General features: G+C 49.6%; 2 long non-coding RNA genes across 2 annotated transcripts; one reads left to right on the top strand and one right to left on the bottom strand.

Moving 5' to 3' along the window:
- Positions 1 to 10,732: 10,732 nt before the first annotated feature.
- On the bottom strand, positions 10,733 to 13,500 carry LOC141579565 (uncharacterized). The gene is made up of 2 exons (XR_012511160.1): positions 13,176 to 13,500; positions 10,733 to 11,791 (listed from the first exon to the last, which is right to left on the bottom strand). It is a non-coding gene; the product is annotated as an uncharacterized LOC141579565 (long non-coding RNA).
- A 9,059-nt stretch (positions 13,501 to 22,559) lies between these two features.
- On the top strand, positions 22,560 to 25,886 carry LOC141579318 (uncharacterized). The gene is made up of 3 exons (XR_012510465.1): positions 22,560 to 22,689; positions 23,747 to 23,870; positions 25,594 to 25,886. It is a non-coding gene; the product is annotated as an uncharacterized LOC141579318 (long non-coding RNA).
- The last annotated feature ends 1,531 nt before the right edge of the window (positions 25,887 to 27,417 follow it).

Genomic DNA, 27,417 nt, shown 5'->3' with positions numbered 1-27,417 from the left:
TCTGTTTCTCTTTTCTAGTTAAATTCATTTGTGTCTTTTTTTAGATTCCACATATAAGTGAAATCATATGGCATTTTTCTCTTTTTCTGGCTTACTTCACTTAGAATGACTATCTCTACGTCCATCTATGTTACTGCAAATGACATTGTTTTGTTTTTTTCATGGCTGAGTAGTATTCCATTGTATAAGTATACTACTACTGCTTTATCCAGTCAGCTGCTGATGGACATTGTGTTGTTGCCATGTCCTGGCTATTATAAATAGTGCTGCTGTGAGCATTGAGGTGCATGTGACTTTTTGAATTAGAGTTTTCTTCTGACATATGTCCAGGAGTGGGAAGGCTGGATCATGAGTTAAGTCCATTTTCAGTTTTTAAAGGAACATCCACACTGTCTTCTCTAGTAACAATGCAGCCCATTTTGTGAAAGCAGAGCCATTCTCAGAAAGTAACGTGTATTTCTAGGGGCCAGATATGAAACACAGTGAGTGTGGCCTGTTCAAAAATCAGAGGGCAGTCTGTCAGGGCTGGAGGAGAGTGACAAGGGAAGTGTGGTACAGGTAGGATTCAGACCACATGGGGACCTGACAGGCTGGAATAAGGAGCCTGGGCCTCCAGTCATTCCTTGGTAACCATGGGGCACTGGTTCCAGGACTCCCCCCAGACGTCAACATCCATGGATGCTGACACCTCTTGTATAAAATGACATAGGACTTGCATGGGACTCATGTACATCCTCCCATCTACTTTTTCAATATATATACAAACTTTTTTTTATTGAGATATAGTCATTTTACAACATTGTATCAAATTCCAGCATACAGCAGAAGTTTTCAGTTATACATGAATATACACGTATATTTGTTGTCACTTTCTCTTTTGCTGTGTCCTACTGTGTACTTTAAATTATCTCTAGGTTACTTCTGGTATCTAATAAAACATGAATGCTATGTAAGTAGTTGCCAGTGTATGGCAAATTCAAGTGTTGCTTTTTGAAACTTTGTGTTTTTTCCCGAGTATTTTCAATCCACAGTTAGTTGAATCTGCTGGATAGGGAGCCCCTAAATACGGAGAACCCCCAAGCTCCTCCTTCCCACCTCCTAAATTTCCACTGCAAGCACTGAAGGGGTCCAAACATAGAAGAGCGCCATCTACCTGCTGGAAACCCTGAGGAATTCCGTCAGCGTATGTAGCGCAGGAGAGAAGGCTTAGGGCCAACTAGTGGGAAAGGAGGGCCTGCCTGGAGAGGAAGGAGGAAGGACCGCAGCGGAAGCCATCTCGTACTCTTACTGGAACTAGCTGATAGCAGTGAGGGACGCCGAGGAACTGGGGACACGGTGCATGGGGGGCGATCCTGGCCGCCAGGTGCAGGGTTCAAATAGCTGGGACCCAGTTTGCAAGATCAAAATAACAAGGAGGGAGAGGGGCTGCCTCAGCCCCGGGATCCTGACAACGGCCACAGCGCCGTGACCCCAGCTAATGCGGCTCCCCTAGTAAGCCAGAAAAAGGAAACTCTGTGCCAAGATATTGCAGATTCCACCGCAGCCACACGGATAACTAGATCTCTAAGCTGACAAAATGTAACCACCAGAAACAGGAATCTTTCCTTTTCTCTTCCTTTGGACCTTTGGACAGGGAGTCACACATCTTTAACAGGAACCACCTTTAAACCGATAGAGAGCTCACTTTTTCAGGAATAAGCATGGAGAAAAAGAGTTGGGTGATGGTTTAAGGCGGAAGTCAAAGTGGAAGCCCATCTGATAAATGGTAAAAACATGCTTCTCAATGAATTCGAGTTATGGCAAAAAGAAGGAGGAAGGTTAAGGAAATCTCTATTAATATCCATTCAGCATACAAGACTAGCCAGCCATAAAAAGACAGCACCTTAAATTAAGAATTTTTTTTTTTTTTGGTGATGAAAGACAATGCCTTAATTTAAAATAAGGTTTGGGCTATGAACAACACACTGAGAGTTGTTGATGAGGAGAACATAAATCTGCATATAGATATGAAAGTTTTCCAAGTCAACCATTTGAAAAAAATTAGTCAATCATGTGTCCAGTTGATTGGGAAATCCCGATAAGTAAATAACTCAAAAGTGGGAAACACATGGAATTAAATAGTGTTAGTGAGCAATGAAATCCAAGATGTTTATACCTATATTTTCTTTGTTAATGTAACAAACTTAAATCAACTGTCCAAAAAGTAACTAGAGCACACAAACACACACACGCACACACACACACACACACACAGTTTGGAAGAGCAGAGAAGTAAAATATGCTAAATTTTTCATTATTGAGGAACAGGATCTAATAGATTATTTCATTTTTGAGACTCTTATAGGAATACTGGTCCAATTGCATATAAAGTTACGAACTTAGAGATGATTTTTAAAAATTTAGAGAGAATTTTCATTAAGAGGTAATATAGCTTCCAAATCACTGAAGAGAAAATTAACAATAAAAAAATTAATTAATCCAGGTAATATGGAGTAACACTGACCATAATTACCACCCTACAATAAACCACAAAATGGATAAAATATATGAAGCAATGATTTTTAAGACACGTGAAAACGATCATCCACTAGGACCTTGTCCTGCCACCTCTATGCCAAGGCTGCTAGGCCTCCTACTGCCATCACCAATAATGTCCACCAAGAGGCGGCATTTCCTTCCTCTGCTCCTACTGCAGAGCCAGTCCTGAGCAGTCCTTTTCCAGGTTTTGGCAGGCAGCTCCCAGAAGTGCTCTCATAGGCCTTGGTCCCTTTTAGCCACCAGCAAAGGGATCAAGGATTATCAGTGAGCATCCTTCCTCATCCAAGACCTAGGAACCTATCTGACTTCTGAGCCGCCCTTCACTCTTGTCTGCTGTCTGGTACTCTCCGCCCAGCTTCCCGAATCCCCGGCTTGGGCAGCCTGCACGCTGGCCACAGCCCATCAGAATCTGTTCCCCCGCCAAGAGGCCACGCATGATCGTGAGCAGGGCTCCAGGCCTCTGGAGCAGCGTGGCTTGGACTTGTCCTGGTCCTGGGCTCGCTAGCTCCATGTCCTTGGTTGAGTCAGTTAACATCTCTAAGCTACAGTTTCCTCATCAGTGAAATGAAGACATAATCAATATGGAAAAAAAATCAGAATCTGAGGGGGACTAAATTTCTGGTGATTGAAGATTATTTTAATTTTGAATTATACAGCAAAGGACATCATACAATTTTTACTACTTCATACTTCTAAAGGACAGCTTCTACGATTAAAACTAATACATGCACGTACACACAAACACACGTGCAGACACACTGGCTCTGCTCCACATACATCCCCATGGGCACACACATATGGAGTCATGTAACACACACACACTCATAACATACACACAACCACACACGTTCTCAGGCGCACACACATACATAACATACAGAACCATATACATCCCCAGGCATGCGCATGCACACACACACAAACACAGTCATGTACCACACACGTCCCCAGGTGCGTGCATGCGTACACACACGTCTTACACACTTTGGCGTTATTCTAAATCAATTTACAATTGAGGGTCACAGTGTCCATTGTTTTATCCACTCAGAAGATCCTGACTTTGGAGCGTGAAGCAGGAACCCCTCCTCTCTGGAGATGGTCTTTACCACTTACAGTCTCAGTAGAGCCAACATAACTGCTCTGGACCTTTGGAAGTGCAGGGCCAGAGCATACCTGGGAGCTCACATCCTATACATGTAAACATGTTAAGTGCAGTAGGGTCTAATCTCCTGCCTTTACAAATATACATTCATTATAAGGGGGAAGGCCAGGTTCAAATTTAGAATTCCCAGACACAGGGTAGTCCGGCAAAGAAAGTGAGCGTGTGGGGAGAGCTGATTCCCAGTCTCTGATCACTAGCCTGACCGTTTTCTTCCCAATGCTGGGTCCATCCCTTGCCACAAGGGGCCTTGGATGTGCACAGGGGGACACACAGACCTCATGTCCGGGCTCTGCTCATACCCTCCATGCAAACAGCTATGCTTTGGCCTCTCTGTGAGTCCTAGGAATCTGAACTCCGGGGAGAGCTGATGCAGGCACTAGAAATGGGTCAGGGGCTGCTGAGACAGGGCATTTGGGGTCCTGGGTTTCTAGAGCACAGGGCGGAGCCAATGACCGTGTCCCCTTGGCCCTGCTGACTCCACCCCTTGGAGGGCATGGCCAGAGGAAGTGTCAGGGCCAGAGGGACCCTCTGTAGTGCAGGACCCAGGGCAGAGGGCCCCCTTGCCGGGGTCTAAGGGCAGAAGCCCCAAGGAAAGGTCTGAGGAGGCTGTAAGGTATCTTCATTCCCATTAATTAAAAACAAATAAAAGCATACCACAGGCGTGGGTGGAAAGGTTTTGTTACAAGGGAAGGCACTTGACAAGGTCTGGCCATAGAGGGCTGGTAGGTTTGCCAGGTTGAGGAACCAAGATGCCGTTAGTCTCCACTGGGTCTAAACACCTCCTGAATTCCTCCGGGTGACACTGAAATACAGTGAGACACGGAAACCTCTTAAGTTGTTAAAATCTTCATGGTGAGCCATTCAACTCTCTCCTCATTCTTGGCTATGAAAGCACGATAAACACAGGCCAGAAACACATCAGCCTGTTGGTTGGTTCACTATCCGCCTGGTGCTCCCTCTTGTAGGAGCTTTTATCACATCACCCAGGGCTGACCCGGCTCAGGATTATAGCTGATATTCAGCACGTGGCATCACTTGCTGGTGACACGAATCAGGCAAGTTAGCCACCTCCAAAACTCTGAGGCTCCTCCTGGGAGGAGCCTGCAGACCCCCAGTCTAGCCTCTGCACCACAATGCTCCTTAGTGCCACTCCCATCTTGCTGCCCTGGCCTCTAGCTCTGACCAGAACCTCGCTGGAATGTCGATAAATGTCACCCATATACCACGTCTAAGCTTGGGGTCCAGATGTGACCATGGTTCTTATTTACTTCCCATCGATTGATTGATCTTTGTGTAATCGTGTTGGCAGGAAGGCCATTACCACCATCTTGAGGCCTCCTCGAGCCGCCTCTGTGTATAACTGTCCTAGCACCCCAGGGGATCAGGTCTGAATCCTGGAAGTCAGACAAGATGGCACCTGGAGAGACAGGAATCCACTCCTGCCGTGGCTTCTGCTGAGGCTCGGTGTGGCCATAAAAACGGATCCCACAAGCCCTGACGTCACTTGACTCGCTGCAGGGATGCTCCCACACTGCCCCGTTCCCCCAGAGACTGAGGGCTTTCTGCTTGTTCCCGAAGGCCCCAGCCCCGTGGGGGCACCGGGTCCAGTGGAGCATCCAGCCTGGTTCCCCGCCAGCCCTTAGGGCCTTGGTGGGGCCTGGAACATCAACTACCCTCCCCTTAGGGACCCGTTTGTCCTTTCCAGCCAACAGACCTAGGTCTTAAGCACTTTAACTCACCTGAGGGTGTTTTCCTCACTTCAGGGGCAGTGAGGACTGGGCTTCTTCACACTCCAAGAGCCCCAGGTCTGGATGCAGACAGTCTGGCTCTCCCCCCAGTCCTGCAGTTCCCGGCCACACCTGCTGCTGGTCACAGTCTGTGCTGTGTTCTCTTCCAGGACAAGAGGTGCATTCTGACCCCAACCCCGCCCCCACCAGCGGTGGCAGAGGCAGCGGACAGGCAGGTGAGCAGGGGCCTGAGACCATCTCCGAAAATCAGTGCCCCAGATGCCGCTGGTGACTAGAGGGGCCACGGGGCAGAAGGCAGCATGGGATGGGAGGAAGAGGAAGGCTCAGGACAAGGAGATGAAAGGGGGAACAGATAGCAATGTGAGGACCTCGGCCATGAAAGGGAAGAAAAAAGATAGTGACACCTGAAGCGGTGTTGGCGTTAAAAGCTGCGGGCTTTTTCATTTAATTTTATTAATTACCATTACATATAGTGGCATATTTTTATTTGATTAAAGATTAGGGGCCATGTCATATAACAGGATACAGTATGTTATTATTTATTAAATAATACATAATAGTAGATATACTACCATAATATGTTCTGTTTATTTATTATCAGATGGTATATAATACATATGTAGGTATTTATATACATAATATATAATTCATGCATCTATATAATATATAATACATAACAATATAGGATTATGATTAATATATTTTATAACAAGATTACATAACAATAATGATGTAATATTACACATTGTATGCCTTGGTTCATGACACAATCTCACCTTAGGTGCCTTTGAGAAGTATTTATGTATTAAAATTAATATTATAAGAAACAGTTGTGAACCTATCACCCAGCATCAGAACAGGACTATTGACAGTGACATACTGTGTCCTAACCTGCACTTGGCCTCTTCTCACAGGAAGTAACCAGCATCCTGAATCCTGGCTTACCCTTGCCTTGTTTTACTTTCACACACACAACACTTAAGATCAGTTAAAACAAATGAACTGCAGGTACATGCAGCGAAGTGGATGAATCACACACTCTATGTTAAATTGAAACAATAAGCCCTAGAAGGTAGGCGATAGTGTGCTATGCTTTTAACTGTGTATATATATGTCAAATAAACTCACTGAATTAAGAACTACAGCTAGAGTCCAGGTGGGAGAGGGACAGATAAAAGATGAGGTGAGAAGATTTGCTGCAGTTGAGCGAGTTCCTTTCCAGTGACATGTCATTCTCTCTGAAGCAGGAGGGAAGACCATCTGCTGGGAGTCAGGGAAGAGACAGAGGGAAGCTTAGAGATGTGCAGAGAGCAGAGAATGTTGACACCACTGAGTGATAAGTGGGGAAATGTGCTCACTAGAGAAATCCTGGAGGATTGCCTGGCAGTGGCAACACGGTGGGCATTGATTTGTAGTCTTAGAAACCTGTGCTGGGAGAGCCTGCTGCCTGCAGGCTCAGAACAAATAGAGCTGGGTGAACCGAGATGGAAGTCGGCCTGGTGAGGAACTGTAAAGGTCAAGGCTCAAGGGCGTTTTGTCTGTCATAAAGAGAGTGCTGACTGTGGATGCAGAGCTGGAAGGTGGGGAAGTGGAAGTAAGAGGAACGTGGACAGGCAGGAAAGCAGAGGAGTCAGTGCATGATGCCTTAGTGAGGGTGAATGAGGGCCAAGGAGGCTGGTGGAGAAGCAGCTGGATGGCTAGAGGTGGGCACTTAAAAGAGAGAGGCTGGACCTGGGGTGGAGACACACCCGGGTATGAGCCCGTGGGTAGGGTGAATGGGGGGTGGCTGGCTCAGGCTGACGGTGAAGAAGACCCTAAAATGAACATACTGGGTGGTGGAGGGAGAATGAACTTTGACGTCTTGATGGTAGGAGGCGAGGCAATACAGAGCTGGTGGTCCAGGTTCTCCTGACTGAGGCAGATGAGCAGGGAGGCCAGGGTGGCAGGCACTGCTAGGAATGGACCTGGGTTTTCCAGGTGCTCCCAGGAGAGTAGGAGCAATCATCTGAAAGGGGAAAGTGAGCACAAGGAGGCAAACCCAGGCTCCTTATCAAACGGGGGGTGTGAGGGGGCAAAGTGTCAACTACAGAGATGGTGGGCCAGGAAGGAGGGACCACGGGTGAAGTGAGGGGACACTCAGAGAAGAGAGGGAGAAGAGTCTTCTGGGTGTAGGGGAAAGAGAGGCCCCAGGACAAAGTAGCACAGGGGCACAGTGATGAGGATGGACTGGCTCTATGGTGACACTACAGGGCTGGCTGGATCTTTGTCCTGAGGGCTTAATTTGGGGGGGGCTGCTGGCCTCACGAGGACACCCCTCTCAGCAGCCTGGACAGACGCTCCCGTTCCTGAGAGCTGTGTGGCCAACACTGTTCTCGGAGGGGCTCTGCCTCCATCTTCTATCAGACTTTCCTGCCCAGCCCCCGTCCGCCAGCGAGGGAACCTGGGCCTTGCAGCTGTTTCCCGTGGAGGGAGACAGGCTCCTTGGAGAAGCAGGCTGATCTTACTTTTCTCCGTAACCCAGGTCCTAGCAAAGATACAGGGTGGCCCATTCAGAGGCTCAGATACTTAATATATTAACTTAAAGCAGTAGAATAGCAGAGCTGGAGGAAGTGACCACTGAGCTCACAGAATTCACTTCCCACACCCCCATTCTACAGATGAGGAAACAGAGACCAAGCGGTGAAGCAGCCTTGGCCAAGGTCACGCTGCTCCTTAATGCTGGCCTGTGTCGGGCATGCCAAGTGATGAGCTGCAGTGAAAGGCCTGAGAGGGGGCTCTGGGGCCAGACAGCTTGGGTTCAAGTCCCAGGTCTGCCATTTACCAGCTGTGTGATTAATGACTGTCCTTCCTGTAAAGTGCCACCTCATTGGGTTGTCGTGAACACAGAGTTCCTGGAACAGCAGGACAGAGTTCTCTAAGGGTTTGCTGTTGCTTTGTTTACTATTATTATCACCAAGTGAACCCTGAAATGAAGAACAAAGACAGCAAGAATTTTTATTTTAAAGGATTTTAAAATCCGATGATGAATGTTTGATTTAGTCTATTCAAGTCTGCATTTGACCCTTATTAACTAACAACTACACAATGGATGACTTTTGAGGAAATGTTGCTTCATGTCTTTAATTCTCACTAACGACACAGGCTATTCAACAGGAAGCAGCTTTTTTCCTGGAAGAGGGACAAAAAGTTAACAATATCTCGGTACCTCTCGGTCCCCAGTGAATTGGTTGTGACCTGTCAACCCAACTCTGGGGAACTGCCCGCTCCTCCTGGGCTTGCTGCACTGCCCCGCGGACTCCAGGGGGCGCTGTTCACCCACACGAATCCAGTCTCTTGGTTCATATCTTTGCTTCAGATCCCTCAAGGACTGCCCATGCCCCAGGGCCCCATCTGCCCCGCCAGCCTCGCCTGCTGGACTCCAGGACACCATCCTGGGTCTCAACCATCCTCTCCTCCTATGCCCGCCCCACTACTCTTCACTTTGTCCTTCAAATGTGGGCTCCTGTGGCTCTCCACCCAGCAGGGGTCTCCCCGTCCTCCACCTCGGGTAACTGCATCGTCCTGCACGGTGCGGTGCATAGCAAACCCATGTGGAGTCAGGAAGAATACAGAACAACAGGTGCTCAGAGGGGCTGCCTTTCCCACTGCAGGGGCCCTTGAGAGCTTTCTCCCGGCTGGTTATTCACAGGCGCTGAAGCTGTAGAATTTCGATCTCACCAATTTAAAGGGCATCATCACTAATTACAAAAGCAATCATTTTTTCAGTAGCAAAAGGACAAAAGACTTTGTGCCCCGCACCTCCAACTTTCTTCCTCCGCCTTCAGAGGTGATTCTCACTCTCTGGGCAAGGGTAGAAAGCAACACACAGAATATTATTTTTCAATGTTTTCTTTCCCACTCTGAAGATTGCTTTCCCAGAACCGATGAAGGCAAGGATGGTTTGGCTTCCCTGCACTGAGGATTCAGAGACACAGTGGGGGAGGGGAGTGGGGAGATAATTCAGCATTATTGAACCAAACCGAGACATTAAAAGTTTCTATTCTAAACAGAAAGAAAGCAGGATGCTATACAAACGGGAAACCATAGTTGGAAATGCAATAACGAGTTACAAGACAATAAACATGAAGATGGAAAAAAGAAAAAGTACATCAAAATACAAAAAGGTGGTAATGGGAGACGGTAGCATGAAAAGATAGATTTTTTTCTCTTTCTTTCTTTTTTTTTTCTCATTATTCTTAGGATGTGTTGGAGCCTACGTGATTATCAGTCTAAAGGAAATAGATATAGTAATGATTTGATATACTTGAAAAAAAAGATAACCACAAATCGAAAGCATACAATAGAGTCGCAAAAAAAAAAAAAAAAGAAACAAGCTCAAAATTGCTTAAAGATTTAAACATTAGACAAGACGCTATAAATCTCTCAGAAGAAAACTTAGGCAAAATATTATTTGATATATATCTCACCAATGTTTTCCTAGGGCAATACACCCAAGCAACAGAAATAAAATACAAAATAAACAAATGGGACCTAATTACACTTATCAGCTTTTTCACAGCAACAGAAACCATAAGCAAAACAAAAAGACAACCTATGGAATGGGAGAAAATTTTTGCAAAAGATGAGACTGAACATGGCTTAAATTCTAGACTATATAAATAGTTCATACAACTTAATAAGAAAAAAAAATAAACAACCCAGTCCAAAAATGGGCAGAACAACTAAACAAGCAATTCTCCAATGAAGATATACAAATGGCCAATAGGAATATGAAAAAAAGGTTCAATATTGCTAATTATCAGAGAAATGCAAATCAAAACTACAATAAGTTATCATCTCACACTAGTCAGAATGGCCACCATTCAAACATCCACAAACCACAAATGCTGGGGAGGCTGTGGAGAAAAGGGAACCCTCCTACATTGTTGGTGGGAATGTAGTTTGGTGCAGCCACTGTGGAAAACAGTATGGTGAGTCCTCAAAAGACTAAAAAAAGACTTATCATTTGATCCAGCAATCCCATTCCTGGGCATATATCCAGAGGGAGCCTTAATTCCAAAATATACCTGCACCCCAATGTTCACAGCAGCATTGCTTACAATGGCCAAGACATAGAAACAAACTAAACACCCACAGACAGATGATTGGATAAAGATGTAGAATTTAGATATAGAAGAATATTACTCAGTCATAACAAAGAAGGAAATAATGACATTTACATCAACATGGATGGACCTGGAGATTATCACACTAAAGTGAAATAACTCAGACAGAGAAAGACAAGTATCATATGATATCACTTGTATGTGGAATTTTTAAAAATGATACAAATGAACTTATTTACAAAACAAAAACACACTCACAGACTTAGAAAACTAACTTAGGAGTTTGGGATTAACAATTACAAACTACTATATGTAAAATAGACAAACAACAAAGATTCACTGCAGAACACAGGGGAAAATATTCAGTATCTTGCAACCTTTAATGGAAAAGAACCTGAAAAAGAATAGACTATGTATATGTACAACTGAATCACTATGCTGTATACCTGAAACTAACAAAACAGCTGTATATCTGAAACTAACAAAACATTGTAAATCAACCATATTTCAATTAAAGAAAAAGATAATTTCTAAATACCTTTATTCAAAGAAAATCTTCCTCTTACCTCTTACGGAAAGTAAAATGGGAAGCTTGAGCAGGACCAAATTATACTGAATGAGAGGTTACATACCTTCTCCAGCACGTGGCCCATACTACACACACATCGTGTTTTCCTTCAGGTAAGAATGGCCCTTACTGCCCAGGGAGCGAGTCCTCCTTAGACAAGGCCTGTGTGGCAGTGGCCTTCTTGTCACCGCTCCATCTCACCAGGAGGCCAGGATTTTCAGAGCGGAGGGAACACATATCTCATACACTTCAGATCTATTTCCTGAGAAAAACTATGGAAAGACCAAATTCACCTGCAGTGCGGGAAACATGAGCAGGACCCCTTAGCAGACCGACAAGCCCGAAGCAAGATGGCCTGATGTTCACATCAGAACCAGAACAACAACCGTCTGGCCCCAGTTAAACGATCACCATCTCCCCTGCAATGAACGGTTGGTACTCAGTGTCAGGGATGTTTCTGTTGAGACTTGAGAGATCAAAAAAGTCAGACCAGGGAATCCGGACCTGGTGGATGTCCAGGCTCTGCCAATGGTAGAGGCGGCCCCAAGGGGGTATCACCAGCACCGATTCCTCCATTTTCAGCAGGGTCTTCAGGAGGAAGGCGATGTGGATACAGACGCTCCTATGGAGGCTGAAGCCCTCTGGAGGGTTGACGTCACACAGAAGGTATCTGGCAGGGAGCAAAGGAGAGCGGGCCTTCAGGGCCAAGCCTCTGCACAGGAATCCCGGCTTAGATAGAACAGATACAATGGGAATCCCTGCACAGCACATGGCCTAAACTCAAGACACGTTCACCAGCTTCTGGTTTGTATAGTGGAGGCACTGCCCACCCGTCTCCATGTGGCCAATTACTTCGAGTCCGGGAGCACATGCAGAAGACATCTTGGCATCTGTCTAACAACGCTAAGTACCTGACTAGTACCTGAGCACACGTTCTCCAGGGGCTCTCAAGCTTCTTGGCCTACAGACCCCTGTACACTCTTAATTACTGAGGACTCCAAAAGGCTGCTGTTTATGTGGGTTAAATCTATCAATAGTTCCTGTGTTAGAACTTAAATAAGAACTTTAAAAAATGCTTATGATTTCACTTAAAAATAATAACAACCTACTACATGTTACCATTAATACTCTTAAGCAAAAAATAAGTATATTTTTCTAAACAAAAATCATTAATGAGAAGAAGAGCAGTAATTTTAATTTCTGCAAAACTCTTTTGGACTGGTGAGTTCTGAATTCTATCTGCCTCTAAATTCCCTGTTTTGTGATATCACAGACCAGGTTTCCCCTGGAAATCCCCACAGGAAACTCGGGAGTGCAAGAGTGTGCAAAAGGCAGGTGACATACCGGCGTTTCTATGAAAATAGTCTTGCATCTCAGGGGCCTCAGACACACTTTGATAACTGCTGCCCTACCCTAGGCGAGACTCTCCTACACAAGAGCCAGGCAAGGGTCCTGGCTTCTTTAATGAGTTATCGCAGCCACACTCCTCCCTTCTCTGTGTTAATGTTCCCACAACCTCCATTACCGCAGATGAAGATGTAATCCTCAACTGGGGCCTCTAATCCCAGAAGACTGCCAACTTTGAGAGGGAAGGCCCATCTACCATCCCTACACCCCGCACAGTCTATTTTGAGTCAAGCCCTAGATAACTGCTAATCGGCAATGACCCTTGTCTTATTCCTGAGTTTTACCGAAGGAGCCAACATCTGGATGGAACTGAAATTTCCCTGCAGATAAACAAGGCTGATAAACCACCCCATTCCAACATCTGATTCTGGGGCTCTTCAAAACCCGGATAAGGCCCCGCTTCATAAAAGTCAGGTCCTCCGCCTGCCCTTCCCGGGGGTTCTGGGAGGCCGCGGCCAAGCAGGGCTACCCGGACTCGCGGTCCCAGCCCCAAGGCCTGAGGGGGAGGAAAGCCCGAGGCTGTGCTCCAGCCCTGTCCTCCCCGCCCCAACCCGCTCCCTGGCACCACAGCGCCTCCCCGGCAGCCACACCAACCCGGATCCCACCCCGGTCCATGTCCACTGGCTCCGCCAACGGCTCGGCCGTACGTTTACTGTCTGTGGGACGCCGCCCCAGACAGGATGTCGGCCGCCGACTGACCAGGCCAGAACTAGTCGCCCAGGCGAGCAAGCCGCCAGCCCCAGCAGCAAGCACCGCCATGGTCCCGGGTAGCTGCACAATTCCGGAGCCCGCTGCCCGCCCCAGAAGCTCACACCGGCCCGCGCAGAGCGCGGCGCATGTAGCCATGGCAACGCCGCGGGGCCCTCCTCTAGCGCTTGCGTCTGTGTCCTCCCGAGGCTAGACGTGAGAGGGCAGAAATTGCGGAGCCAATGGGAGCCAGGGCTCGGCCAGGACGGGGGCTGGGGGGAGGCTTATGGGGCAGCTGGGCGGGGCCTGGGCGGGCGGTGCCGAGCAGACGTCGTCACCTGCAGATGGCGCCGGCCGGATGCTGGGGCGGTGCTGCCACCAGTGGGCGGGGCTGCGGGGCGGTGGGGCAGCTGGGCGGGGGCACCCTCACCTGTCCGTGTGTGTGGCTCAGCCTGGGCTCCGCGGCCTCCCCTTGCACCGGACGTGGACCCAGGCTGCCGTTGGGCAAGATAGAGGACTGAGCCAAGGCACAAACCGCTGGCTAGGAAGGGCACCTGAAGTGCAGATCCGCCAGGCCCGCTGCCGGCCTTGAATTCACGCTGCTGGGCAGTTTCCAAGGAGACGGGATCTGTCCTAAGAGGGGAGATAGGGCAGGGGTGCCAGATGCCGGGTTAGGTGCGGTCTTACAGGCTAGCCACGGTGAGAGTGTTCAGAGAAGCCCCTGTGTTGGCGGGGCTAGGAATTTGGGGTATGGGGTGGGGATTGTGTGTGCCATGCTCTGTGGTCTCCCCCAAGAACTCTCACCACCAAGCAAGGGACCCTGCTCCCTCCACCATTCACTGCACACCCTGCCTTCCCCAGCACCACTACCCCTGCCCCCGGAGTGTCCCATGACCTCTCCCCACACTGGGCACCGTCCCTGTTACAGGTACTGAGGTCCTGGTGGTTCCAGCCTGAGGGTGGGGGCTGTATCTGACCAGTTAGGATGCCTGGAGCTTTGTATGAAACCTCAGAGCATAATGCAGACGTGCACAGAGGCCCCTCAAACAGGATTCCCTGCATGGCCCTCCCACCACGGACCCACAGCGCAGCTGCCACACCAGGCCAAGCCTGCTGGAAGACCGCTGGTCCCTCTCATCCTGTTCCTGATCAAGAGTGCACCGGCCACACTGCTGGGTATTTAGGGGGCCTTAGAAGAGCAGCTGGTATTTTCATGGGCAAATATTTGCTCTTTTGGGAAGATTTCAGTGCAAAGGGATGTAGGATATGCTTTTTCTGTTGCCCTGAAACTGGTGACTAGGATGCAAACTTAAGTCAAAACAGGTTTTAGAGAGAGCTGCAAAATATCTAACCCAAAGATCACTGTTCCCCAGCAAAGGCAACACCACCTGGCCGGTGGGGTCCTTGTCCCTCATTCTGGAGGTTGGGGTTTGCACCCTCCAGCTGGGACAGAGCCCGAAACAGCTCTGAACACGCTCCAACAGGCTTTCCCAGCAAAAACGGCCTTTATTTTGAATCTGGGTGAAGGAACCAGCTGAGACATCTGAGTAAATCTTCCTGGGTGTAACCAGGCCTTTTATGCTGAATGAAAGAGCGGCTCTCCACATGCTAACTTCTTAGAACTGAATGTGTGTCAAAACCTTCATGCATGTAGCATGTTGGGAACAGCGTTTCATGGTGAGGGGAACTATATATCTTACATGTGTATGGGGAAGCCCTCACTCCAACCGGCTTTTCCTGCGCACACTGCCTTTATTTCGAAATTGGCTGTTGCTGAGAAATCTTGGTAAGCTTTCCTAGGTGTAACCATGCCCATTATGCTGGACGAAAGAGCGGCTCTACACTTGTTCACATCTCAGAAATGAATGTGTGTTGAAGCCGTCATTCATGTAGCGTGTTGGGAACACAGTTTCGTGGTGAGAAGAACTATGTAAATTACATGTCTATGATGAAGCAATTGCTCGAAATGAGTATTCCAGCGCATACTTCCTTTATTTCGAAACTGGCTTCTCAGAAGACCTGTGGTCTCCACTGCAGGTCTGTCTCCAAGCTCTGGGCCAGCATGGTGACTCTGCTCCCCCTGTCTATTCTGGGAGGTCTAGGGGTCCTCCATGGCCCTTCCACCATTGTTTCTTTTGGAAACACCCCACAGATGAAATGGGCCTGAGAACAGGAGAGCTGGATGCCAGCAGCCACTGCCCAGTTTGTGGCTCCTGGGAGGGGCATCTCCTCTCTGTGGGCTCTGATCTCACCTACCCTCTCCCCAACCCCCACCCCTCTCCTCCTGCATTTCCCGATTGATCCCTGGATAATGGTCCATACCAGGAATGACCTGGGAGAGGTTTTATGAGTCTTTAAGGGAAAAAAAAAAGAAATCTTTAAACAAATTACTGAAAGTAACTTCCAGCTTTCCCGGGAAAGCCCTCTTTCCAATGTTTAAGGCTAGTTGACAGGGTGTCAAATTGCCTAACCACTCACATCTGAGCAACTGCTAACTCTTTCCAGTTCCCCGCAGCATCCACCTCTGGCAGCTTGGCCACAAGAGGGCAAGAAAGCTCTTTCCCCATGCCAGCTCCAGCGTGGCTTTGGAGGCAGTGGAGGCTGAGAGAAAGGGCCCCGCCCTGAAGTTTGGGGGGCCTCCAGCCACAGCCAGAGGAGCAGGAGTTTTGAGAGTGCCCCAGGAGGGAAACCAGGCAAGGCTGCCTGGCCCAAGTCTTCCCTGCCCAGAGAGCCCCATGAACTGCTTTGGGCCCCACTCCCCATTTGGGCCCCCTGCAAAAAGGTACCACGGGATCCACACCTGAGAAGGCAGAAGGATGGCCCTTTGGCCTGGGGTCCCAGCAGGTGTGTCCTGTGATACCTGTGGCCACATATCTTCCTTGTCTCTCCAGGTCAGTGAAGGGTATGTGCTGGGCACCTTGGTGCTCAGGAACATGGGAACAACTCTAAACTCAGAAGGACAGAGAGACTCTGCCTGGAAGCAAGGATTCCAGGGAGACGCCTTGCCCAGAACTGGGGGACTGTGTGCTGAGTAGACCCCTGGAGGCAATGTGGGGCTGTGGGGTCCTCATCAGAGAAGGGAGCAGGTGTGCTTTCCGGGGGTGGAGCCCTGCTTTCTCCAGTAATGTCCTTGTGTAAGACTCATTTACAAACACCTTCCAGTCCACCTAGGGGTGGTGGCCTCAGAGTTGGGGGTAGAGGAGGAGAGTGAAGGGTGCAGACTTAGGGCCCCCTGACCCACCCAGGGAGCCAAGGGTCAGTGGGAACATCGTGGGAGTCTAGTGCAGGGGTGGAGGACGAGAACTAAGAACATGCCAAGTCATGCAATAAAGTGACCTGTGATCACGAGACACAGGTGGCTGTACACCAAAGGAGGGAGATAGAAATTTAGACCCAAGCTCTGAGAACCTTGAGAGGGGCTGGAGGGTCCCAGGAGCCCTGAGGAACAGCTCTTCTAGGGGCACAGATATCCCAATAAACACATTTCTCATGGATGCTTTTTGGGGTGCAGAGTGAGTTACCAGGATCCTAAAATTAGTATGGAATCCCACCCCCTTGTTCATCAGGATTCCTGGCAATAAATTGCTGTCATTTGTTCCTGGACATGCACAGGGGAGGTGACTGCTGTGGTGGTCACTGCAGGACTAGAATCTTCTGGTGTGGGCTCTGTGACCACAGAAACCCAGGGGGATTTCTTAACGGGAGCACCTGGAGTCCATGCCTGCAAGGACCACCCTCATGGGATGGCCAATGTGCCCGTGGTACCTAGGTCAACAAGTGACGAATTTGTGAGGTTGCCTGGGGTAACCTGGGGACATGTAGTTTTCTGTGGTCAGCACGTGGGCCCAGCACTGCGGGATGGTCTGCACAAAGAGGGGGCTGCCATCCTCATGATGGCTTCTAACACCTGCAGGGAAACTGCTCCCTGGGCGCCTGGAGGTCCATATTGAGAGCGTCCTGCCAGCCATGAGGGATCACCTTCCCCTGATGCAGAGGCAGACCTCTCCCCCTTGAGGCCCAGGGGACACCTGGCTCAGGTCCCAACTGTGTGCCCTGGACACACAGAGCCCCAGATCTCTGGCACAGACTGGGGTGTGGTTGTGTCGGGGCAGGAAAGGCCCAGGTAAGGGGCTCATTCAGGGACAGAGGCCACTCTGCAGGGATACTGGACCTGGCAGCAATACACTGCTTCAGAACTTACCTGGGCTGGGTTTCCAAGCTGTGGGATGGAAGGGCCCCTCCTTCCTGCGGTGCAGTGGGGGGAACTAGATCCATCGTCAATATCAGCCCTGAAAATGGAGGCTGCACTACATCCATTCCTGGAAAGAAAAATCAGGCCCCTCCAGTCCAGGTGACTCAGAAAATCATTCAGCAATGTTCGGGGCCCCCAGTTTAGGCTTTGAATTAGAGCTGAGCGGCTCAGGAGGCCAGATCCCTGTCCGTGGCTCCAGGAGTAGGCTTTCTGCTGGGGGACAGGATCCTCACAAACACCTGTGTCTTTGTGGGTCACTCCCCTATGACCAGCTGGGAGGCACGGTGCAGTTGTGGGAAATGGTGTTTCCATGAGCAGAGGGCCACCAAGTGGTGGGGGCACAGGAGACTGTGAGAATGAGTCCCGCAAAATTTCTGGAATCAAAAAACTGGCAAATGTGAAAAAGTGCATAATTTGTTTTATCGAACAGGCTGCTTATGTACGTTTGGAGGGCCAGGTTCAAAGACTCTGCATCCATCCAGGACAATAGCATCAAGAGAAGAACAGACAGAGCAGAAGGAGATCTGGGGTTTCCCCCAGGAATGAGGTGGAACAGGGATTTCTGCAGATTTGCAAGGCGTCCCCTACCACTGAGCATGGGGTTACAACCCCACGTGACCACCGTCGTGTTTGGCTTGGGCTCTGGATCTGGCCTGCTCATTTATTCTTCCAGCTGAGTTCCAGAAACTCAGAGGGTGGAATTTGAGGGGCTGCGTTTGGAACCTAGTGAGGAGCTGGATGGGCCTTTATATTGAGTCCCTTCAGCCTAATATCCGTAGCTGAATCCCAACACCCCCCAGGCACCCAGGGTGGCTGTGGAGGGAGAGAAAGCCTGGAAGGCGACCTAGGGGTCCCACTGCTCTGTCCCTCCCTTGTCTTCATTCCCTTTCACCCCAGAAGGTGTGATTGTCTCGTGTCATGGTGGCCACCGTAGTGTCCCTCCCAGCAATCTCTCTTCTCCATCAGGTGGGGTTCCCAACCCCACTCAGCCTTCTCTCTGCATGGATGCTGAAGGACCAGGACCACCTGAATTTCTGAGCTTGAGCAGTAAGGTGGAAAAAAAGAAACCAATGGAAACAAAGAAACAAGTTATTGTGGCAAAACTGCCCACCACAGAGAAGCTGCCCTGAGTGGAAGGGAGGGTGAGGGCATGCCCATTTGTTTCCTGTCTCCCAGTGCTCTTAGCTTTCTTATTGCAGACCTGCATGGTTACAACAAAATGATCTGCAAAACTGAAAATATTTACTCTCTCGCTTTTACAGAAAAGGCTGGCCAGCCTCTGGTCCGGTACCAGGCAAGTGATTGGAGTCCCTTTCCAGTTTGGAAACATCTGGGCAGGCCCAGGTTTGCAAAAGTCTTTAAGAGTAGTTACGGAGTTTTGCTTCTAAAATCCTTTACGGCTGTATATACTTCTGAGATGCGGTTGTGCTGTGTAATTCTGAGCCGGGATTTTCTCAAACTGTTTCTCACTTCTTATACCAGACATTCCTAAATTCCAAGGGGAACTGTATATTAAGGAAGCCATGGAATTTAGGAAAAGGATACAGATCTCATTTCCTTTTAAGCATCAGTGTACCTCCATCATGGCAGTATTGGTTATGAGTTATTGATAGGGGAATTAAATAGTAACCAGATTAATAGAAAATAGGGGATTTTAGGTACACAGGTACATCTTTTCAACATTTTTTGTAATATTTGCAGTTTAAGATGGCCATTCCTGAGAAACAGGTAGCCTCTTAGAATGAAATGGCATTTCCTCTGAACCATACTTAATTTTAATTTCGTAGACAGCAGGAAGTGTAATCACACATCACACATTTGGGGACGTCAAAGAGAAAATGTAACTTTCTGGGAGCGCACTCCCCCATCTCCCCCTGCTCTTTTCACTGTCCCATTCTCCCTGGAAGGCTCTTTCTTATCTTCTTCTCATGGCTCCAGTAACTCTTTCTTCCTCCTCATCCCTCAGCTGGTAAGGTTACTTTTCTACTTTGAACAAGCAAACAAGCCAACAGAAGAGAAGTTTCACAAGCAACTCCCAGCACATCCGCTCACCTAGTGTTGTCTGTGACCTCACTCTCGGTGCCCCACCTCTTATTACAGGTGACATCGAAAGCCAATTCCTCGAAAAGTCCCCAGGGCCCCATCCCTCCCATTTTCTCTGGGTTGTCACTCCCAAAACCATCCTCTCTTTCACTACCTCAACTATTTTGTTCTCCTGCTAGTTGGCTCCCATCAGTATATAAACGTCCATCTTCTTAAAAGAAACAAACAGCACTCCTTGACCCTAATTCACCCCCACCAATTGCCACCCTGTGTCTTTGCAGCAAATCTTTAAGGAGTTGTTTAAACTCACTGTCTGCATCTTCTCTTGAGCCATCCCATTTTACACCCACTCTGGCTCTTCCCCTGATCCCTCGCTCTATGGAAACTGCCCTGTCATGGCCATCAGTGACCACACGTTGCTAAATATAGCGGTCAATTTTCAGTCCTCATCATGCGTAGACCCTCGGCAGCATTTGACCCAGCTCTTCCATCCCTCCTCCCCAGTGTTCCTGCTTCACTTAAACTCCAGCCCATCGCTCTGTCTGTTTTCTGCTTTTGGTCTACTGGCTGGTCCTTTGCCAATGTCTCCTCTTTTTCCCAAACATACACTGTGGGTGTGCCCCAGTGTTGGCTCCTGGGCCTCTCATCTCTCTCTCTGCTATTCCTTTGGTGGAAGCAACCCAGCCTTGGAAATTGGCATGCCATCAATTTCTCGATTTCTCCAAAACTCCCTGATTTGCCCTTTCCATCTGGACCTTTATCCCTGAGACTCACATTCTTTTTCTTTCATTAATCTTGCTTTCACATTCATACATATGTTCTACTATGTAATTACTTTTCCAAATTTTGTATCAGTAAATATATATATCATGTAAAATGCTCAAATCTGTATTATTTCCACTAAGATGCTTATTCTACCTTAGAACCTTTCTGCATTTCTGTATTTATGTGAAAAAAGCGAATAGCATTTCTACAAGCCTCATAGTTAAACAGTGTGTTTGTTTGGGGCTATTATGTAACATGAAATAATGATACATTAACATAGTCCTTTTTCATTTATTTTTATGTAACACCAAGATGAGGTTTTTGCACTGAACACTGGTTTTATTGAAATTTTACCTACGTTATGGACAGTCAGTTTATGTGAAAGCCCTCATTTCTCCCCTTTCTGATATATTTTCCATTTGGCTATATATAACGTATACCTTGGCATGAAACAAACTTCCCAAATCATTCACATAATACAATTAACACATTTAAATTATATTTTTTAAATGTTAAAAAGAAAAAGAAAACAGACTCCTCTACCTATTAGGCATTTCTGTGGCAATATGTAATACACACCTTAACCATGACATTGAAGATCTGAGCTGATACCAGCCCCTTTCCACCTGCTCAGCCCCACCTTGTCCCATCCCTTGTGGATGGAGAGGACATCCCTCCCATTGTCCAGGTCCAGATGTTGGAACAATGTTCTTTCTGTCTTTCTCTTACACACACAGACAGCAAATCCAGCTTGTTAGAAAATTCTGGGTATTCTGTCTTCTTAACCACCTGCTCCCTGCTCCCCGCCCTCCTAAGAGCCACCATTAGCCCTTCCTGGACACCAATAGCCTCCTGTTTCCATCTTTGCTTTCCTACAATCTCTCATCCACACAGAGTCAGAGGGAGCCTGCAAAAGCATACATTGATGGGGTGGGTTTAGTTCAGTGGTAGGGCGCATGCTTAGCATGCAAGAGATCCTGGGTTCAAAAATGATTATAAATCAATAAAAAATGTTAAAAAAAAAAAGAGATCCTGGGTTCAATCCCCAGCACCTTCATTAAAATAAATAAATTACCTCCCACAAAAAAACACAAACACAAAAGCTTAAGTTGGACTATATCACCCCTCCCCTCAAAACTCACTAAACGGGTCATCATTTCATTAGGAGCCAAAGTCGTCACAAAGGCCTCAGGACCCGGCGTGCTCTGCCTCTCTGCCCACACTCTCCCCCTCACTCAGCGGGCCTCTGGCTCCGGCTCTTCCTTCTTCCTCCGGATCTATTCTGCTTCAAGTTCATTACTCCGTGAGATCTGCCAGGATTGCCTTATTCCCTCCTGCCTGCCTCCCACCCCACCGCCATCACCGGAGTTTGCTCATATCACTCTTTTTTTTTTTTTTAATATTTCCAAGCTCTTACTACCCCCAACATGCTGCCTGTTTCCTCTACTAAAACTCTGAGCCCCCAGTGATGGGGAGTCATGTCTATTTTGTTGACTGATAAAGCCCGAGAACCTTGTGAATTGGTCTAGTTAGGAGATTCCCGTACGTAGTAGGAGCTTATACACATTTGCTGAATGACTGTAGATGCCCTGGTCCAATCCGATGGAGCACTTCTGTGTCCTGCTCAAAGAATAACTGTCCTTTCCACCTGAGAGGGGGTGACAACTTCCTTGGTGATCAAAGGCAAGATCTTTTTGCTTTATGCTGTTAACTTTAGGCGGGGAGACTGGGGGATCTTCATATATATTTTTAAATTTGGTTCACTCTGCAGTTTGTCTTTGGTCTCTGTATAATTTTGAGAAACTCTTTATGAGTGATCATTCTTCCATCAGATTGAACAGGGTCCAGGGGGAAGGACCAAGCCTGTCCCATCGGCCATCCTATGTGTCATGTCCTGGGACCCAGTGGATGCTCAGCACGTAAGTGAACAGACTGGAGTGAGTGAAGAGATGGGAGCATCTCATTGTGGTGGCTGCTCTCTGTCAGATGCCTTGAGATTTGAGGAAGGGTTTACAAGTGCGGAGAGGGGAGATCAGGTCCTCTGTGCTCTTCCTGAGTGCCCTGGCTTTACCCATTCCCCCAGCCCACTCTGGGCAGCCAAGTTGAGGAGCTGGGCCACCGGAGGTTGTGCTGATCAATAATCCACCTTCACCCCAAGTCCGGGGGGTAGGGACCCCTGGTTGTAGTCTCTGGAGTCAGGTCCTTGGAGGAATTCCTCACTGAACTATGTTTTGGACCTTTTATTTTTCTCTAAAACCTCCAGCTGAAGAAGATTATCTTAGACACATGGAAGCTGAGGACGCCTACTGTCCCCTCGGAACCCAGGTGGGGCTGGGAGTCTGCTGTTTGTATAGCCGGTGGGCTCGTGTTGCTTTGGGCATCCCTGTGTCTGAATTCCTGCAGTACACTCGGTGGTAAGGAAGGGGTGCCTGGCAGGGAGGGAAGTGTGTCGGGAGACTGCACAGCTGGGGAGATGTTAACCTGGGGTGTGCAGGAGCCTGCTGATGCATGGCATCTCGGTTCAGGGAACTCTTCACGCTCAGAGGGGTTCCCACTCCCGCAGGGGCCATTTGATCAGGGTGCTGGGCTGTCAGGGGACCGCAGGGGTCCCAGTGAGGATTACAGTGCCTTCAGGCAATGGGAAATGAGGGGTCCAGCGGCACTTGAATTAACTGTGCACCCAAACCCAGCCCCCACCTCTTTCAGCCTTTATCCTTATCTGCAAAACTGGAATTTTATTAACCATCCCGCGGGGTCGTTGATGGGCTAGGACAGACTAGACAGTCAAGAGCTGGAATTCCTCTGTCTCCAGATTGTTTTCCTTCTTTCTGACTATTTGCTCTCACAAGCTCAGTCTCTCTGTCTCTCTCTCTTTCACTTCTAACTTTCTCTCATGCTCTGGTTTCATTTGACTTCCAACCACCGCCCCTCACCCTCGCCAATCCCCAGATGGGTGAACTTGATTTCTGTGTGTCAGTTCCAAATTCCCAGGAAAGATGCTCTGTCTCCCTCTGGATCTGTTGTCCAACCCATCAGTTGTGGCCAGATGAGGGAGTCCCTCTGGGACCAGTGGAGGGTCTCCGCCCAGCCCCCCAGCCACCACTTTGGGAGCACGTATCTCTCCAAGGAGGAGGTACTGGCTGTGACCTTGTGTCAGTCAGTATGAATTTATGTCTCCTCTTGCCCCTCCTTCATCCTCCTAAACAAAGATGAAAATTAAACACTCCCGGGATTTGTGTCATGGAACACGCAGGGTGGGGGCTAAGGGGGCTGGAATCTCTGCTGCATTTAAGGGACTACAGTGAATCCCCAATGAGAGCCTGCAAAGGGAACACCACCGCCCCCACCTGGCACTTAGGGTGCTGAGTCTGCGTGATGTTGAGCTAGGCTTCTGACCACAGCTCAGGGGTCTGGTCTGACCAGTTAGCCTTTGAAACCAACCAGCTTTGGATTCCTCAATCCCTCCCTGAGGTTTTACCTGAACCACCAGCTTCTGCATCTCTGAAGACAGATGATGAGGACCCTTCACGTAAGCCGTTCGCACAGCCCTCTGCAGGCCTTTGTGCTGCACGGTCTGCCCGGCGAGATAACTGAGGTTGGTATTTTACTGATGTTAGAAATAGTCTGATTTCCCTATGTACTGTTTCACTGAACAAGCAACAGAAGCCACCTCTCGCTGATAAAAGCAAAAAGGGACTTAATGAGAAGATGCTGGGAGGGTGTATGGATTGGCCAGGACCGGAGCCAACCCAGGAGCTGTAGGAGGTGTTAGGGAGCCCCAGGCACCAGGCCGGGCTGGGTGCTACCGGGCCCCCTGCCACCCCAGAAGGGATCCCTCTCCACCCGACCCTCCACCTCACTCACTGCAGGTTCATATCCCGGCAGGGCCAGGTCACACTGAAGCCACCAGCACACACCTCAATGGGGGAGTTGACACCGTCTCAGCTGAGGGCGTGCCCGGTGTGGGGAGAGGCCCAGTTAGAAGAAGGCGGTTCCCCTACTGTTCCGAGTTAAGGTGCAAGTCAGTGCCCATCACTCAGGAGAGCCAGGCTGGACGGACCTCATTGCGGTGACTAGGCCGTCTGAGTTCACTTAATACTTTCTATGTTTGAAGGCCCTGGAGGGAGAAAAAGTGAAGTTTCTAGAACTTATTTTGTGTTTCCCATGTACCAGGTGCGGTAAGCAAGCCACTTCAGACAAGACCCAGAGCAACCACGTTAATAGGCCACGGAGCAAGTAGTGCAGTCAGGCCTCTGTGGAACCGAAACCCGTGTCCCCATCAGCCTAGTAGTTACCAGAGGAAACTGGGGGGATTTATGGGACTGTGTGCTCCTGTAGGGGCTGGGATGTGTGTGTTTAAATCCACATCTTCAGAAACTCGGCTAGAACCGCAGATACTTATTGCACGGAGGCAGAGGAGGGGAGGATTCCAGCCTTTGTTCCAGCTCGTGTGGAGCTCAGAAATTGCTCCTTCTGTCCTGAAAACAACACCAGAGCTGAGCTAGCTGCAATCCCACTGTACTTCTTAGATCCCAGAAAAATGAGGGGAAAATCTGCTCCCAACACAGAGAGGCAGCCAGGCAGGCTTGGTGAGTCACAGCTCCCAGGGCAGAACCCGCTTTTGTAACAACCCCCAGGGCAGGCAGATTTAACAGGTCCCTGAGGCCAGTGGAAGTCTCAGCATGGGGAAGTCCGAGTGTGACAACTCCAGGGGGCCAGTCAGAGGGTCCCCCTGCCCTTTTTCATGCATTTTACCTCCAGGACAGTGTCCTGTTCTCAGAATGAAGGCCTCAGAGGATAACTCCTCATGCTTCCTGCCTGGAAAGGAGAAAATAACTCTATTGAAATATACCCAAAACATTCTGTTTCATTTGGGGAAGTTGTTTTTTGTTTGTTTGTTTTTTTAATGAGAAATTATTTTACCAGAGCCTAACCAACCTGGGAGAAGGGAAATCCCTTCTGTCTCACCCAAATTGGGGTGGGGGGAAAGAGACACACTTGTGGAGGTCACAGCTCAGGGCATAGGCTCAATGAGAACTAATCACAGGACTACAGATGCCCTGCTCTGTCCTGCTCCCCCAACACCTTACCTCCATGTCAGTAGGTCCCCTGTGTAATAACAGGAATAAAACTAAAAGAAGTAAATGTCTCAGGAGTGTCAAGGGAAAACCCAAAGACAGCGGGGAGATGAAAACAAGGACACACAGGCTGTTTTAGCCTCTCACACCAATAGCTGTAGCAAACTACACACAGCCCATCCCAGTAGATAAACAGAAAACCTCACAGAAGAAATTATTTATTTTGGTTCTCTTACCCAGTGCATTCCATGGTGCATCCTCGCCTAGAATTGAGTGGAAGCAAGTCCATCTCAGAAGGGACATAACTGAAGAGGGATGGCTTTCCAGACTCTGATGGGCAGAGAGAGCTGCAGCCTGGGTGAGAGCATGGTGAGGGGTGGGGTAGGGGGTGGGCTGCCTTCTTCCCCAAATAAGGAAACTTCCTGAGGCCAGCACAGGAGGGAGGGCCATGGGGTGGAAGCAGCCAGACTTCTTCCTGAGAACTGATGGGATGCCTCAAAGGGACCATTCAGGTACCAAAACTGGGCCGTGAGGGTGGGAGCCAGTCGGTCTGACTCAGAGCCCAGGACTGAGGTGGGCGTACAGCAGGCCGGTCTTACTTGGCGGGATCCATTTCACTTCTCTGAAGCCCTGTGTAAAACATGAAGCGTGGACGGCCTGGTGAGCACAGCTCTGCCCTCAAGACCTGTTTCAACTCCTCTCTTCCTGGAAAACAGCATCTCTGAGCCCGCCCTTGGTGACCTCAGAGAGATCACCCTAGTGGCCCAAACTAGTGACCGGGAACATGTACCTTCCTGCAGCCAACCCCAGACGTCCACTGATGCATCATATACTGGCAAAGATGTGAGTTCCTGTGCATTGGTCTAACAGCAGAGACTCTGCCACAGGCCCAAGAGGTGGTGTGTGGGACATGCAGGGGTGCAGGAGTGTAGGCAGTGCAAAAATGTAACTGGTGACAGGGGTGCAGGGGCTGTGGAGGGCGCAGGCAGTTCAGGGGATGCGGGGGTGCAGGGGTGCAGAAGTGCAGGCAGTGCAGAAGTGCAGATAGTGGCAGGGGTGCAGAGGTGCAGGGAGTGTAGGGATGCAGGGAGGTGCTCAGGCATGTGGCCAGGATTAGAAGGCAAGTGCACATCCTCGCAGTCAGCCTGACCCCGGGAGGCTAGTGCAATCGTTTGGGGCGGCGGAGGCAGCGGTGCGTGGGAGGCTGCCCGGGCAAGCCGGTCGATTTCTTCTCTTCCCTGCAGCCTGGCCTAGGGGGGCCTTGGCCGCTGGAGATTCGCCAGATGTTGGACTCCAGGTAAGCTTGCTCCTGGGAGGTGGGGCGGTTAGGTCAGTGGGCAGCGGCAGCGACAGGGGGGCGGAGCGCGGCTGCCTCTGGCGAACTGGTGGAATAGCTGCCTTCTCCCGGCTGCCGGGCCTGGGAGCGGCCTCTGCTGCCCCTGGTCACCGTACACGCCTGTCCCACTCAGCTTGCTGAGTGGGGACGGTGCCATTAATGTGCGGGGCCCACGGGGTTGGGGGGCTGCCGCGCGGAAGCCGGTCAGTTCGCTCAGCTCTCCCCCGCGGCGGAGCCAGTGGCAGCTTCTGCTGCTTAGAGGCGGGACGCCGGTCTCCAGGTGAGCTTGCCCCTGGGAGGCGGCGGCGGCGGCTGCAGGGGGAGGGGGTCCATTCCAGGGAGTAGCTCCATTTCTTCTGTCCCGCGCGGCCTGGCCTGAGGGCGACCTCTGCCGCCGGAGATTTGCCTGCGTTCCGACTCCAGGTGAGGTTGTACCTGGGAGATGGGTGCGGTGCAGTCAGGGGGCTGGTTAGGTGGTGGCTGCGGGGATAGGGAGGCTGCCCCGGGGTAGCTTGTGTATTAGCTCCAATGTCAGTGCCACGTGGCCTGCAGGCGGCATCTGCTGCGCCAGGTCCCCGGACACCCCTGTCCCACTTTGCCTGCTGGGGGCGGGAGGCAGGGTAGTCAGGGTGCACGGGTGGCGGGGGTCGGGGGCCTGCAGCGGGGGAGCGGGCACATTTGCTCCCATCTTCCCCGCGGCTTGTCCTGGGGGCGGTCTCTGTTGCCCT

The sequence above is a fragment of the Camelus bactrianus genome, chromosome 2 (genome assembly GCF_048773025.1).
Source record: "Camelus bactrianus isolate YW-2024 breed Bactrian camel chromosome 2, ASM4877302v1, whole genome shotgun sequence".
In the NCBI taxonomy this organism is placed as follows: Eukaryota; Metazoa; Chordata; class Mammalia; order Artiodactyla; family Camelidae; genus Camelus; species Camelus bactrianus.
The sequence above is the reverse complement of the archived record's forward strand: the minus strand, read 5'-3'. Positions and strand labels throughout refer to the sequence as shown.